The sequence below is a fragment of the Muscardinus avellanarius genome (assembly GCF_963383645.1).
Source record: "Muscardinus avellanarius genome assembly, chromosome: 7".
In the NCBI taxonomy this organism is placed as follows: domain Eukaryota; kingdom Metazoa; phylum Chordata; class Mammalia; order Rodentia; family Gliridae; genus Muscardinus; species Muscardinus avellanarius.
The window spans coordinates 546,205-558,552 of record NC_137793.1 but is presented as its reverse complement, the minus strand read 5'-3'; the positions used below and the strand labels follow the sequence as shown (position 1 = coordinate 558,552).

General features: G+C 48.4%; 1 protein-coding gene across 3 annotated transcripts in view; it reads left to right on the top strand.

The window, feature by feature from the left end:
* Positions 1 to 12,348, top strand: part of MAML1 (mastermind like transcriptional coactivator 1) — a gene marked incomplete at both ends in the record, with an annotated part of 28,037 nt that overhangs the window by 739 nt on the left and 14,950 nt on the right. The gene's annotated exons all lie outside the window — the stretch shown is intronic.

The following is a 12,348-nucleotide window of genomic DNA, read 5'->3' as shown; positions in this document are numbered from 1 at the left end:
TGAGTGAGAGCCTGTTTCCAAATAAAATATAAAAAAGGTCTGGGAGTATAGCCCGGAGGTAGGAAGCCTCTGGGTTCCACCCCCAGTACCACCGAAAAAGAAAAATAGGGCAGGGGGTGTGGCTCAGAGGTAGAATGCCTCTGGGTTCCATCCCCGGTACCCCCCCCCCCAAAAAAAAAAAGAGTCTTTTCTTTCTGAAACTGATTTTAAAAGAGAGATATGTGTTTTGGATTTTTGTTGTTATGGTCTCCTTGGAAGTGCAAAGTTTCGATGATACTACACTAGTTTGTTCATTGTGACTTTAGTTTCTGGTTTTTGTGGTACTGGGGGTGGAACCCAGGGGCATTCTACCTCTTAGCTATACCCTCAGCCCTTCCTTTTTTTTTTTTTGAAACAGGGTCTCACTGAGTTGCAAAGGGCCTCACTAAGTAGCTGAGGCCGGCCACGAACCACAGTCCTCCAGCCTCAGCCTCCTGAGTGCTGGGATTGAAACTGCGCGTCCCCAAGCTTGGCTTCATTGTGTTTTTAATTCAAGCCTTTTGCTCCCATCCAGACTATTAGAGTACTTTTCCCCAGCTATTAAGTCTCTGGGCTTTGGTCTTGTTCTCCCTACCTCTAAGTGCTAATTGCTTGAAGGAGTCGAGGTCAGTGTCTTTGGGTTGGCCTTGGTGCCAGCCGCGTCCACCCCATGTTCACCGCAGGTCCCTGACATGGTTACTTTCTCATGCCCTCCCACACCAGCCTCTGCTGTTGGGGAGAAGACAACGCTTGGGTTCAAGCCCAGGCCTCACTGCTTTCCTGTCAGTTCTCATCCTCACTCTTGTCTGCACATGGGGGCTGTATTGGGCTTCTTAAAAGGGTTCTGGTAGAGTCCAACGAGTATGGATGTGAAGATGTTTCTAAACCGAGAGGCTGCCTGCAGGACCCTCCCCAACCTTTCGGGAGCATGCCATCGTGCCAGCCAGCTCTCGCCTTCCTCCGCCTTCACCCTGCCCACAGCAGTCAGAACCTCCTCCCAGACCCTTGAGGAAATGCATTGTCTGTTTATTTTTAGCATGTGTTACTTGAGTCACATAGTGCATCTTGCCAAGTAGACTGTGCACCCTTAGCTAGGGCTCAGAGACCTGTGTCTTCGGCTCTGGTCTGTTTCTTTGAGGAGCTGATACTCAGCTTGTTGGTGCTTTACTCGGGCGTCTAGCCTCGTCAAGGCCACATCGCTTAGCTACATGAACCACCTTTACCAGTGACTTTTTTGAGCTACATCCCAGGCCTCTATTATTACTATTTATTTTGTAACAGGGTCTCACTAAGATGCAGAGAGCCTAAGTTGCTGAGGCTGCCTGCAAACCTGCAGCCCTCCTGTCTCAACCTCCCAAGTACTGAGGTCACAGTGGGTGCTAGCTATCAGGCACGTCCACAATGCTTGCTTTAAGGAATGTCTTAAGAATAGTGACAGTCAACTGGGCATGGTGGGCACCTTTGTCATCCCAGCATTCAGGAGGCTGAGACAGAAGGGTCATGGTTCGCAGACAGCCTCAGCTACTTAGTGAGGCCCTTTGCAACTCAGACCTTGTTTCAAAATAAAGACTAAAAAGTAGGGCTGGGGATGTAGTTGGGAGGTAGAATACCCGTGGGTTCCATCCCCAGTACCGCAAAAAAAAAAAAAAAAAAAAAAAAAGAATAGTGACAGTCATTCCAATTGAAGGAAATAATGAAAGCTCATAAAGCCATAGTTTTATACACAAGTAGTTGCCTTGAGTGTCCCGTAGAAGAGAGGCTGGGTGTGGTGGTGCAAACTTGTAATCCCAATACTTGGGAGGCTGAGACAGGAGGATTGTGCAGGTTTGAAACCAGCCTGGGTTACTTAGGCTCTCAACAACTTAGTGAGACCCTGTTTCCAAATTTAAAAAATACAAAGTAGGTTGAGGGTAGAGCCTGGAGGTAGAAGGCCTCTGGGTTCCATCACCAGTATCACATACACGAAAAAAAAATTTGGGGGGGGGAGAATAGAACCTCTGTCATCCCTCCCAATCACTGTAGAGAAATTGGGTGCATACCCTATTTTTTGTGGCACTGGGGATTGAACACAGAGGCGTTCTACCTCTGAGCTACACCCCCAGTCCAATTTTCTTACTTGGGAACAGCACCTGACTGAGTTGCAAAGGGCCTCACTAACTTACTGAGGCTGCATTTGAATCCATGATCCTCCCATATACGTATGTATGTAATCCCATGTACTGGGATTACAAACATGTGCCACCATGCTCAGCTTCACACCCACTTTTTGGAGAGACATTAATTTAGAATGTTTGGGGCTTGCTTCTGCCTTGTGAGTAATTCCTTTGTGTGTGGAGCCTGATCAGATGTGTCCTATCGGGAGTGGTGTCTTACCACATTAGCCTGACCCATGTCCTTCGAGAGTTTAAACTTTAGGTCGAGTAGTGTATTTCTGTGTCTTCTCTGAGAGAAGAGACCTTTTTCAGGCTCCTAGTGATTGTAGCTGAGCTAGTTGGCCTTGGACTGGGGTCCAGAAGATAAGTATCACTGAAAAAACAGCAGTGTCTTCCATTTGAATGGTTTCTTATTTCCGAGTGTGAGCGGCCTCAGTGTAAGATTTTTGATTAGAGAACAAGGCTTTGTATAAAGACTTGGAAAGGAGGAGGGATCCCTTAGTTACTTTGTTGTTTGCTTTGTGGTACTGGGGATTGAACCTAGGCATGCTCTACTACTGAGCTACATCCCCAGCCCTTTTATTTTTTATTTTGAGGTAGGGTCTCGCCAAGTGGTGCAGGCTGGCTTCGAACTTGGGATCTTCCTGCCTCAGCCTCCTGAGTAAGGATTACAGGCATATACCATAGTGACCAGCTTATTGTTACTTTTGACAACTCTATATGTGAATTTGATCTCATTACTATTCCTTATGAAAAGAATATATTAGTCCTTTCCTTTTTTTCAAGTATGCTATAATACTTAGGCTGTCATAGTTACCTAATCAGACCTTTCATATAACTCGAAAGGGATCAGATAGGCCGGGCGTGGTGGCACACACTTGTCATCCCAGCGCTTGGGAGGCTGAGACAGGAGGATCGCACGGGTTCAAAGCCAGCCTCAGCTACTGAGTGAGGCTCTCAGCAACTTAGTGAGACCCTGTTTCCAAATAAAGTATAAAATAGGTCTGGGAGTGTAGCCCAGAGGTAGAAAAGCCCCTGGGTCCACCCTCACCACAAAAAAAAGGGGGGTATCAAATAGTACTAGTAAGATTTTGCTTTCACATTAGGCTGTTATGTTTTTGTTTTTCTCCTTAGGATGTCCCCTCGCCCCAGCAAGGGCTCACTCACTAGTGGCTTGCTGTTAGAGAAGATTCAGGAATGGTGCTTGAGGCTTTTCTGCCTGGGTGTGTTTGGTGGTGGTGGTGGTGGTGGTGGTGGTGGTGGTGGTGGTGGTGGTGGTGGTGTGTGTGTGTGTGTTACTGGGGATGGAACTCAGCGGCATTCTACCTCTAAGCTACACCCACAGCCCTATTCCTTTGTTTTGAAACAGTCAACTAAGTGGTGGAGGCCTGCTGCAAATCTGCTCTTCCCCGTCTCAGCCTCCCAAATGCTTACTGGGATTACAAGCATGCGCCACCACTCCCAGCTTGTCTTAATTTTTAAGGATTGATCCTACTAGGATTCCATCATATTCTCTGTGCTCTTGAAAAAAACAAATAGTAGTATTCTAATGACAGCATTGACTTACTTTTGTACATACACCTGTGTGTGTGACTAATGTTAGAGATTGAACCCAGGGGCATTCTCCCTCGGTGCTATACCCCCAGCCATTTTTACTAAAAATTATTAATTAATTAATTTATTTATTTTGGTGGCACTGAGGATTCAACTCCAGGGAATTCTACCTCTGAGCTACATCCCCAGCCCAATTTTCTTTCTTATTTGGAAACAGGGTCTCACTAAGATGCAGGTGCAGAGGGCCTCACCAAAGTTGCTGAGGCTGGTTTTGAACCTGAGATCCTCCTGTCTCAACCTCTTAGAAGTGTTTGCTATCATGCCCAGCTTACTACTTATTTTGAAACAATCTTGCTGAATTGTCTAGTGCTGCCTGCCCTTGAACCTGCCACCCTCCTGCCTCAGCATCCTGAGTAGAGGATTATAAATATTATATATTATAAATTATATATTATATATAAGTATATTTTACATAATATATACATATATAAGTATATGTAATATATTTATATATCATATATAAATGTATTATAAAAATACATTTCTTATTAGAAATGCTGGGTGAAGGAATTATCCACATACTTCATGTAAGCATTTTATAAATGAGAATCTTTCCAGTAACTGAACATTCTACAATAAAATGCTGGATCGGTTTATTCCCAGTTCCTTCATCAAATGTTAGACTTTGCAGTCCGGCAGAGAGCCGCTTGCCCCAAGTGCTGTGTTGACCAAGAAGTTTGACATTGCCTATCAGCTGTCCATCTCAGAAGTTGCTTCCATACTTGGTTTTCAGTGTGTGCGATTTCTTTTTTAATCTTTCATCTGTAAATGGTTTCAAACTGAGAAAAGCTGCACAGTAGTGCGGATGGTCTGGCTCCCCTCTGCCTGGCTCATGCTGTCGCTGTGGTGACCACCCCTCCCCTCGCTCTGTCCTCTGAGCTGACCACCCCTCCCCTCGCTCTGTCCTCTGAGCTGACCACCCCTTCCCTCGCTCTGTCCTCTGAGCTGACCACCCCTTCCCTCGCTCTGTCCTCTGAGCTGACCACCCCTTCCCTCGCTCTGTCCTCTGAGCTGACCACCCCTCCCCTCGCTCTGTCCTCTGAGCTGACCACCCCTCCCCTCGCTCTGTCCTCTGAGCTGACCACCCCTTCCCTCGCTCTGTCCTCTGAGCTGACCACCCCTCCCCTCGCTCTGTCCTCTGAGCTGACCACCCCTTCCCCTCGCTCTGTCCTCTGAGCTGACCACCCCTCCCCTCGCTCTGTCCTCTGAGCTAACCACCCCTTCCCTCGCTCTGTCCTCTGAGCTGACCACCCCTTCCCCTCGCTCTGTCCTCTGAGCTGACCACCCCTTCCCTTGCTCTGTCCTCTGAGCTGACCACCCCTCCCCTCGCTCTGTCCTCTGAGGTGACCACCCCTTCCCTCGCTCTGTACTCTGAGCTGACCACCCCTTCCCTCGCTCTGTCCTCTGAGCTGACCACCCCTTCCCCTCGCTCTGTCCTCTGAGCTGACTACCCCTTCCCCTCGCTCTGTCCTCTGAGCTGACCACCCCTTCCCCTCGCTCTGTCCTCTGAGCTGACCACCCCTTCCCTTGCTCTGTCCTCTGAGCTGACCACCCCTTCCCCTCGCTCTGTCCTCTGAGCTGACTACCCCTTCCCCTCGCTCTGTCCTCTGAGCTGACCACCCCTTCCCCTCGCTCTGTCCTCTGAGCTGCGGCCAACGCCCCAGTCATAGACCTTCTAGGAGCTAATGAAGGGGTAAAAGATAATAATGGCTTTGTAGGCCAAATTCGTGTAAGAAGAATGCAAGTAAATGACTTCATGAAGTACATTTTTTGAACATAAAACAGGTATTGTACTGTCACATAGGATAGTTTTTATAAAAGACAACTAGATGGGCCTAGGATCCGGTTTCTATATGCCTCTGAGACGCCGTCCTGCACCATTTTGCTTACTCCAGTATCCTTTCCCTCTGGGTCCTTCAGCTTGAAGACATGAGTTACTGTCACCTACACTGCAAGTCCTTTGTGGTTTTTTGCTCTAAGAATAGTACACCCTGTTCTTCCTCCCTCTGCCCTTTCCACCAGAATTTGCCATTCACTCATTTATTTATTTATTTGTTTGTTTTGCAGTACTGGGCATGGAACCCAGGGACATTCTACCTCCAATCTACAGTTTATTCTTTTTTTTTTTTTTTTTTTTTTTTTTTTTTTTTTTTTTTTACTGGGGATGGAATCCAGGGACATTCTACGTCTATACCTCCAGCAATATTTTTTATTCTCTATTTTGAAGCAGAGTCTCACTGAATTGCAGAGGGCCTCACTAAGCAGCTGAGGCTGTCTGCGAACCGCAGTCCTCCTGTCTCAGCCTCCTGATGGTGGGCTTATAAGCATGCCCCAGCATGCCATGAGCTCTTTAGCCTGTTGTGGGCTGCCTCCCCCTTCTGAACGTGCCCTTCGAAAGGACACCCCGGGGTGGGCTTGCCACATCCAGTGGCTTCTTACTCATCATTGACTTCCTCCTTAAGACCTGAGTCTTCTCTGAGCTTCTGCCCTCTTCTCATTTTCCTTTCAGCTTTCTGCCTTTTCTCTCTCTCTCTCCACTCTACTGTCCCTTATTAATCCAGGCGACAACTGTGTGTGCGCGCGTGTGTGTGTGTGTGTGTGTGTGTGACAGACAGACAGGAGAGCGAACCCAGGGGCACTCTACCTCTGAGCTACACCTTTAGCCTTTTTTTTTTTTCTCTTTAATTTGAAACAGGGTCTCACTAAGTTGCTTTGCTAAATTGCTGAGACTGGCCTCTCACCTGAGATCCTCCTGTCTCAGCCTCCTGAGTACTGGGATTGCAAGCGTGCACCACCACATTCCACTCATGCAACAAATAGTAAGCACCTGCTGTGAGCCAGAGCATATTCCAGGCACTAGAGAACAGCAGCAGACCAGACGACTTAAAAACTCCACTTGCATGGGGAAAGAGACCAGAATACTACAATGCTAAGCAAAAATTAAAACAGGAATGTGATACCAGGATGTGCTCTTACTTAATTTGGGCCGGGAGGACAAGAGGCCAGTCAGCTGAAGTCTTAGGAGAGCACCTGAGTGAGAAAGGGCCAGCAGTCTGAAGTCTCAGAGGCAGGAGCAGCGTCAGCGGTGTGCCAGAGGTGCTGGCGTGCGGCGGGTGAGCGGGCCGGCACGCGATGGGAGGCGGCAGCGGGCGGCCACAGGTGCGGTGGGCGTGTGGTGCTGTGTGGCAGGGCCCTCCGCCGCGAGCCACGCTTCCAGCCCTAGTCACTTTCGTTTCGAAACAGGGTCTCCCTCGGTGGCTGAGGGTCAGCTAAGTTACTGAGGCCGGTTTCAAGCCTTCTATGCTCCTGGCTCAGCCTCCGGAGTGCAGGATTATAGGTGTGTGCCATCTTGCCCAGCTGATCTGATTTATTTTAGAAATTATTCTGAGCCAGGTGTAGTAGTGGTGCACACCTGTAATCCCAGACCTTGGAAAGCGGAGACGGGAGGATCACGGGTTTGCAGCCAGCCTCAGCTACTTAGTGAGGTCCTGTCTCAGAATAAAGAATTAAAAAATAGGGCTGGGGGTCTAGCTCAGAGGGAGAGTATCCCTGGATTCGGTCTCCAGCACCACATATAAACACACTACACAACCTGGTGCTGGGTGTGTGGAGGGTGTCGGCTTGGCGTGGGCCAGAGTGGATGCAGTTAATGAAGGCTCTTGCTGTGGTCTGGCCTCAGTGGAGCATGTGAGGGCTGGGGCTACTGGCAGTCATGGAGACTCAAGAGGAAATAGATTGAGATGGCTCTGAAGGCAGAGGCCACAGGACTTGATTGCTGTATTAGATGGCTTGGGCATGGGGACAGAAAAGAGGGGAATAGGTAGACAAGAGGAATTCCTAGCGTTTTGCCTTAAACTTTGAGCATTTAAAAAATATTAATGAGCCGAGCGTGGTGGCACACGCTTGTAATCCCCGCACTTGGGAGGCTGAGAGGAGGATCGCACAGGTTCGAAGCCAGCCTCAGGTACTTAGTGAGGCTCTCAGCAACTTAGTGAGACCCGGTTTCCAAATAAAATAGAAAATAGGTCTGGGAGTATAGCCCGGAGGTAGAAAAGCCCTTGGGTTCCACCTCCAGTACAACCAAAAAATTATTAATGTTCTCTGGGCAACTCTACTATCTACGTGTGTGTGTGTGTGTGTGTGTGTGTGTGTGTGTGTGTGTGTGTGTGTTACTGGGGATGGATCCCCAGTTCGATTTTTTTTTTATTCTTTATTTTGAAACAGGGTCTCAGTTGCAGAAGGCCTCACTAAGTAGCTGAGGGTGGCTGCGAACCGCGATCCTCCTGCCTCGGCCTCCCAAGTACTGGGATTCCAAGCGGTGTGCCCCCACACCTGGCTTATTATCTACTTTTTCACTCCATCATTTTTCCCTCAGGCAGTATTGTTACATTTTTGTATGGCTTCATGTGTCATCTCTAACAAGATTCTCCAAATCTCTAGTTGAGATCCATATATCCAGCTATCCTCTGGCCATTTCCATTTGAGTCCCGTATATCCAAATTAGACCACCTTTTCCTGCCAGGCTTACTGTTTCTTCCGCGTATTGGCCCAGCCCAGTCATCCAGAGTAGAAACCCGGAACTGGCCTCTCCTTTCCTTCCCTTCCAGCTACAGCTGAACTCCTGGGTCCAGACCACAGGACTGTGGTCGGCACTAGCTGTAGATCACAGAGCCTGTGGAAGGGCGCAGCATGGACACCACCAAGCCTTCGGGAGTATAGGGAAGAGATGCTTCCTGGGTGGAGTTGGGAAGCCTTTTAAAGAACTGATTTTAATGCTGGGCGTGGTGGCGCACACTTGTAGTCCCAGCATCCAGGAGACTGAGACAGGAGGATTGCTGTCCTCAACTACTTAGTGAGGCCCTGTTTCAAATAAATACTTAAAAACAGGGCTGAGGATGTAGCTTGGAAGTAGAATGTCCCGGGGTTCCATCCCCAGTATAGCAAGGAAAGGAAGAAAGAAAGAAGGAAGATAGGAAGATGCCAGGCTGCTGGCATACGCTTGTAATCCAAGTACTTGGGACGTTGAGACAGGAGGATCCATAGATTTGCAGCCAGCCTCAATGACTTACTTATTTTTATTTTATTTTTTAAAATTTTTTGCGGTACTGGGGATGGAAACCAGGGGCATTCTACCTCCGAGTTACGCCCCCATCCCTAGTTTTTATTCCTTATTTTGAAAGAGTCCCACTGAGTTGCAAAGGGCCTCACTAAATAGTAGCTGACGCTGGCTATGAACCTCAGTCCTCCTGTCTCAGCCTCCTAAATGCTGGGATTACAAGCATGTGCCACCATGCCCAGCCATTTACTTATTTTTTAATTTTTTTTTTTTTTTGCAGTACTAGGGAGTGTGGTGAACCCTATTTTTTATTCTTTATTTTGAAACAAGGTCTCCCTAAGTTACAGAGGGCCTCACTAAGTAGCTGAGGCTGGCCGCAAACATGTGATCTTCCTGTCTCGGCCTCCCAAGTACTGGGATTACAAGGGTGCGCCACCACGCCCAGCTCAGTCTCAGCAACTTCTGAGGGGCCCTGCAACTTAGTGAGACTTGTTTCAAAATAAAGACTAAAATATTGGGCTGAGGATGGAGCTCAGAGGTAGAATGACCCTGGGTTCAATCCCCATTACCACCAAAAAATAAAGTAAATCTCTAGGGCATTTCCAAACCTGTGGTGTGCCAATGCAGCAAGACTGGCGCTCCCATCCAGGGTGTCTTGTGGGACTGTTTTCCTGGGGTTCTGGGGCTTGAACCCAATGGCATTCTATATCCAAGCTGCATCCCTAGCCCTATTTTTTTCTTTTTAGTTTTTGAAAGAGTCTCAGCCTGGTGTGGTAGCTCATGCCTGTGATCCTAGCTAGTACTGGGGAGGCAAAAACAGGAGGATTATCGGTTCGAGGACAGCCTCAGCAAGTAGTGAGACTTTCATCAGCTTAGTGAGACCCTGTTTCAAAATAAAAATAAAATAGAGCTGGGGGTATAGCTTGGAGGTAGAATGCCCCATGGGGCACAATTTCCAATACCACCAAAAACAGGGTGTTGTAAGTTGCCAAGGCTGTCCTCGAACCTGTGGTCCCCCATCTCAGCCTCCTGAGCACTGGGATTACAGGTAGGCACTTCTGTGCCAGCTCACACTGAGCTTGGATTAGTGTGTTTTGCTGTTCTCGGCCAGACTGGGCAAGGCAAGAGCTGACCTAGCGCTGCCCGGCCACCCACTTGGCAGTCCACAAGGGCGCCCCTGTTGGGTGGGTACTAATGCTGTCGTGGAGGGGCTCCAGCTGGGGGGCAGAGGCTCGTGTCTGGGGTCACATCGTCCTGACGAGTTGGTGGGTGGAGATGTTAAGGCCTGGTTTACACTCAACTCAAGCTCATGGCAGCCTTGCTTGCAGAAGCCAGAGGTGGGAGCTTCCTAAAGAAGAAAAAAGAGCCTTCAAAAAGGAAGGAAGCCGGGCGTGGTGGGCACGCTTGTCATCCCAGCATTCGGGAGGCTGAGACCAGAGGATCACGGTTCGCGGACAGCCTCAGCAACTTAGTGAGGACCTCCGCAACTTAGTGAGACCCGGTTTCAAAATAAAGAATAAAAATAGGGCGGGGTGGGGGGTGGCTCGGAGGTCAAATGCCCCTGGGTTCCATCCCCAGACCTGCAAAAAAAAAAGGAAGGAAATTCTGTTATTTGCAGCTGCAGCAACATGGATGAACCTGGAGGCCATTATGCTAAGTGAAATAAGCCACTCATACACAAAAATTGCATGATTCGTGTGTGTGTGTGTATGTGTGTGTGGCACTGACTGGGGATGGAACCCCGGGGCATTCTACCTCTGAGCTCCACCCCCAGCCCCATTTCTTACTCATTATTTTGAAACAGGGTCTCTCCGCCTCTAGAATGCTGGGGTTACAAGCACCACGCCCGGCTCTCCTAGCTTTTCTTATTGCTACTAAAACAGTGGGTCATGGGCTTTCATTGGTTTCAGGTCTTCATTCTGTGTCACTTAGTACACACATTCCTGTCATGGCTTCATAGTGAACATAGTACAGGGCCTCATTTCTTGATCTTAGGCTTTTTTTTTTTTTTTTTTTTTTTTTGTGTGTGTGTGTGGGGGGGGGGGGGTACTGGGGTTCCTGGAAGCCCTTCTACCTTAGGGTTACACTCCCAGACCTATTTTATATTTTTATTTGGAAACAGGGTCTCTTAAAGCCAGCACGGCTGGCTTCGAACCTGCGCGATCCTCCTGTCTCCACCTCCCAAGCGCAGGGATTACAAGCCTGCACCACCACGCCCGGCCTCCCAGACCTATTTTATACTGTTTTATATTTGGAAACAGGGTCTCTTAAGCCAGCACGGCTGGCTTCGAACCTGCGCGATCCTCCTGTCTCCACATCCTGAGTGCAAGGATTACAAACATACGCCACCACACCCGGCTAGAACAAGGATTTTTAAAATTCAGATAGCTGTCTTAGATTTTTTTTTCTTTTCTTTTCTTTTCTTTTTTTTTTTTTTGAGGTATTGAGGGTGGAACCGAGGGGTTTTCTACCTCTGGGCTATACTCCCAGACCTATTTTATATTTTTATTTGAAAGCAGGGTCTCACTAAGTAGCTGAGGCTGGCTTTGAACCTGTGTGATCCTTCTGTCTCAGCCTCCAAAGCACAGGGATTACATGCGTGCACCACCACACCTGGCTTGTCCTGGATAATTTTTTTAAAATATGAACTAGCTGGGTGTGATGGCTCACACTTGTAATCCCAGCATTTGGGAGGCTGAGACCAGAGGATCGCGGTTCGTGGACAGCCTCAGCTACTTGGTGAGGCCCTCCGCAACTCAGTGAGACCCTGTTTTAAAATAAAGAATAAAAGATAGGGCAGAGCCGGGCGTGGTGGCACACGCTTGTAATCCCAGCATTTGGGAGGCTGAGACCAGAGGATCACAGTTCGCGGACAGCCTCAGCTACTTGGTGAGGCCCTCTGCAACTCAGTGAGACCTGGTTTCAAAATAAAGAATAAAAAATTGGGTAGGGGGTGTAGCTCAGAGGTCAAATGCCTCTGGGTTCCATCCCCAGACCTGCAAAAAATAAATAAATAAATAAATAAATAAATAAATAAATAAATAAATAGAAGATAGGGCAGGAGGTGTAGCTCAGAGGCTGAATGCCCCGGGGTTCCATCCCCAGACCTCCCCCCCAAAAAAAATATATATATATGAACTATATGTATGAAATGTATATATTAAAGTCTCCCCAAAAGTGAAGAAAAGGCAGCCAGAGAAGGTGTGGTCCACGCTCAGCCGGCAAGGTGCTGGCCCTGAGTGGGCTGCTAGGCTGCCAGTCCTGGAAGGGCTTTGCCACAGCTTCACAGCCAGAGAGGCCACAGTCTCACCAGCCAACATTGAAAAAGAACTTGTAAGCCGGGCATGGTGGTGCACGCTTGTAATCCCAGCATTTGGGAGGCTGAGACTGGAGGATTGCGGTTTGCGGACAGCCTCAGCTACTTAGTGAGGTCCTTTGCAACTCAGTGAGACCCTGTTTCAAAATAAAGAATAAAACATTGGGCAGGGGGTGTAGGTGGCCTTCAGA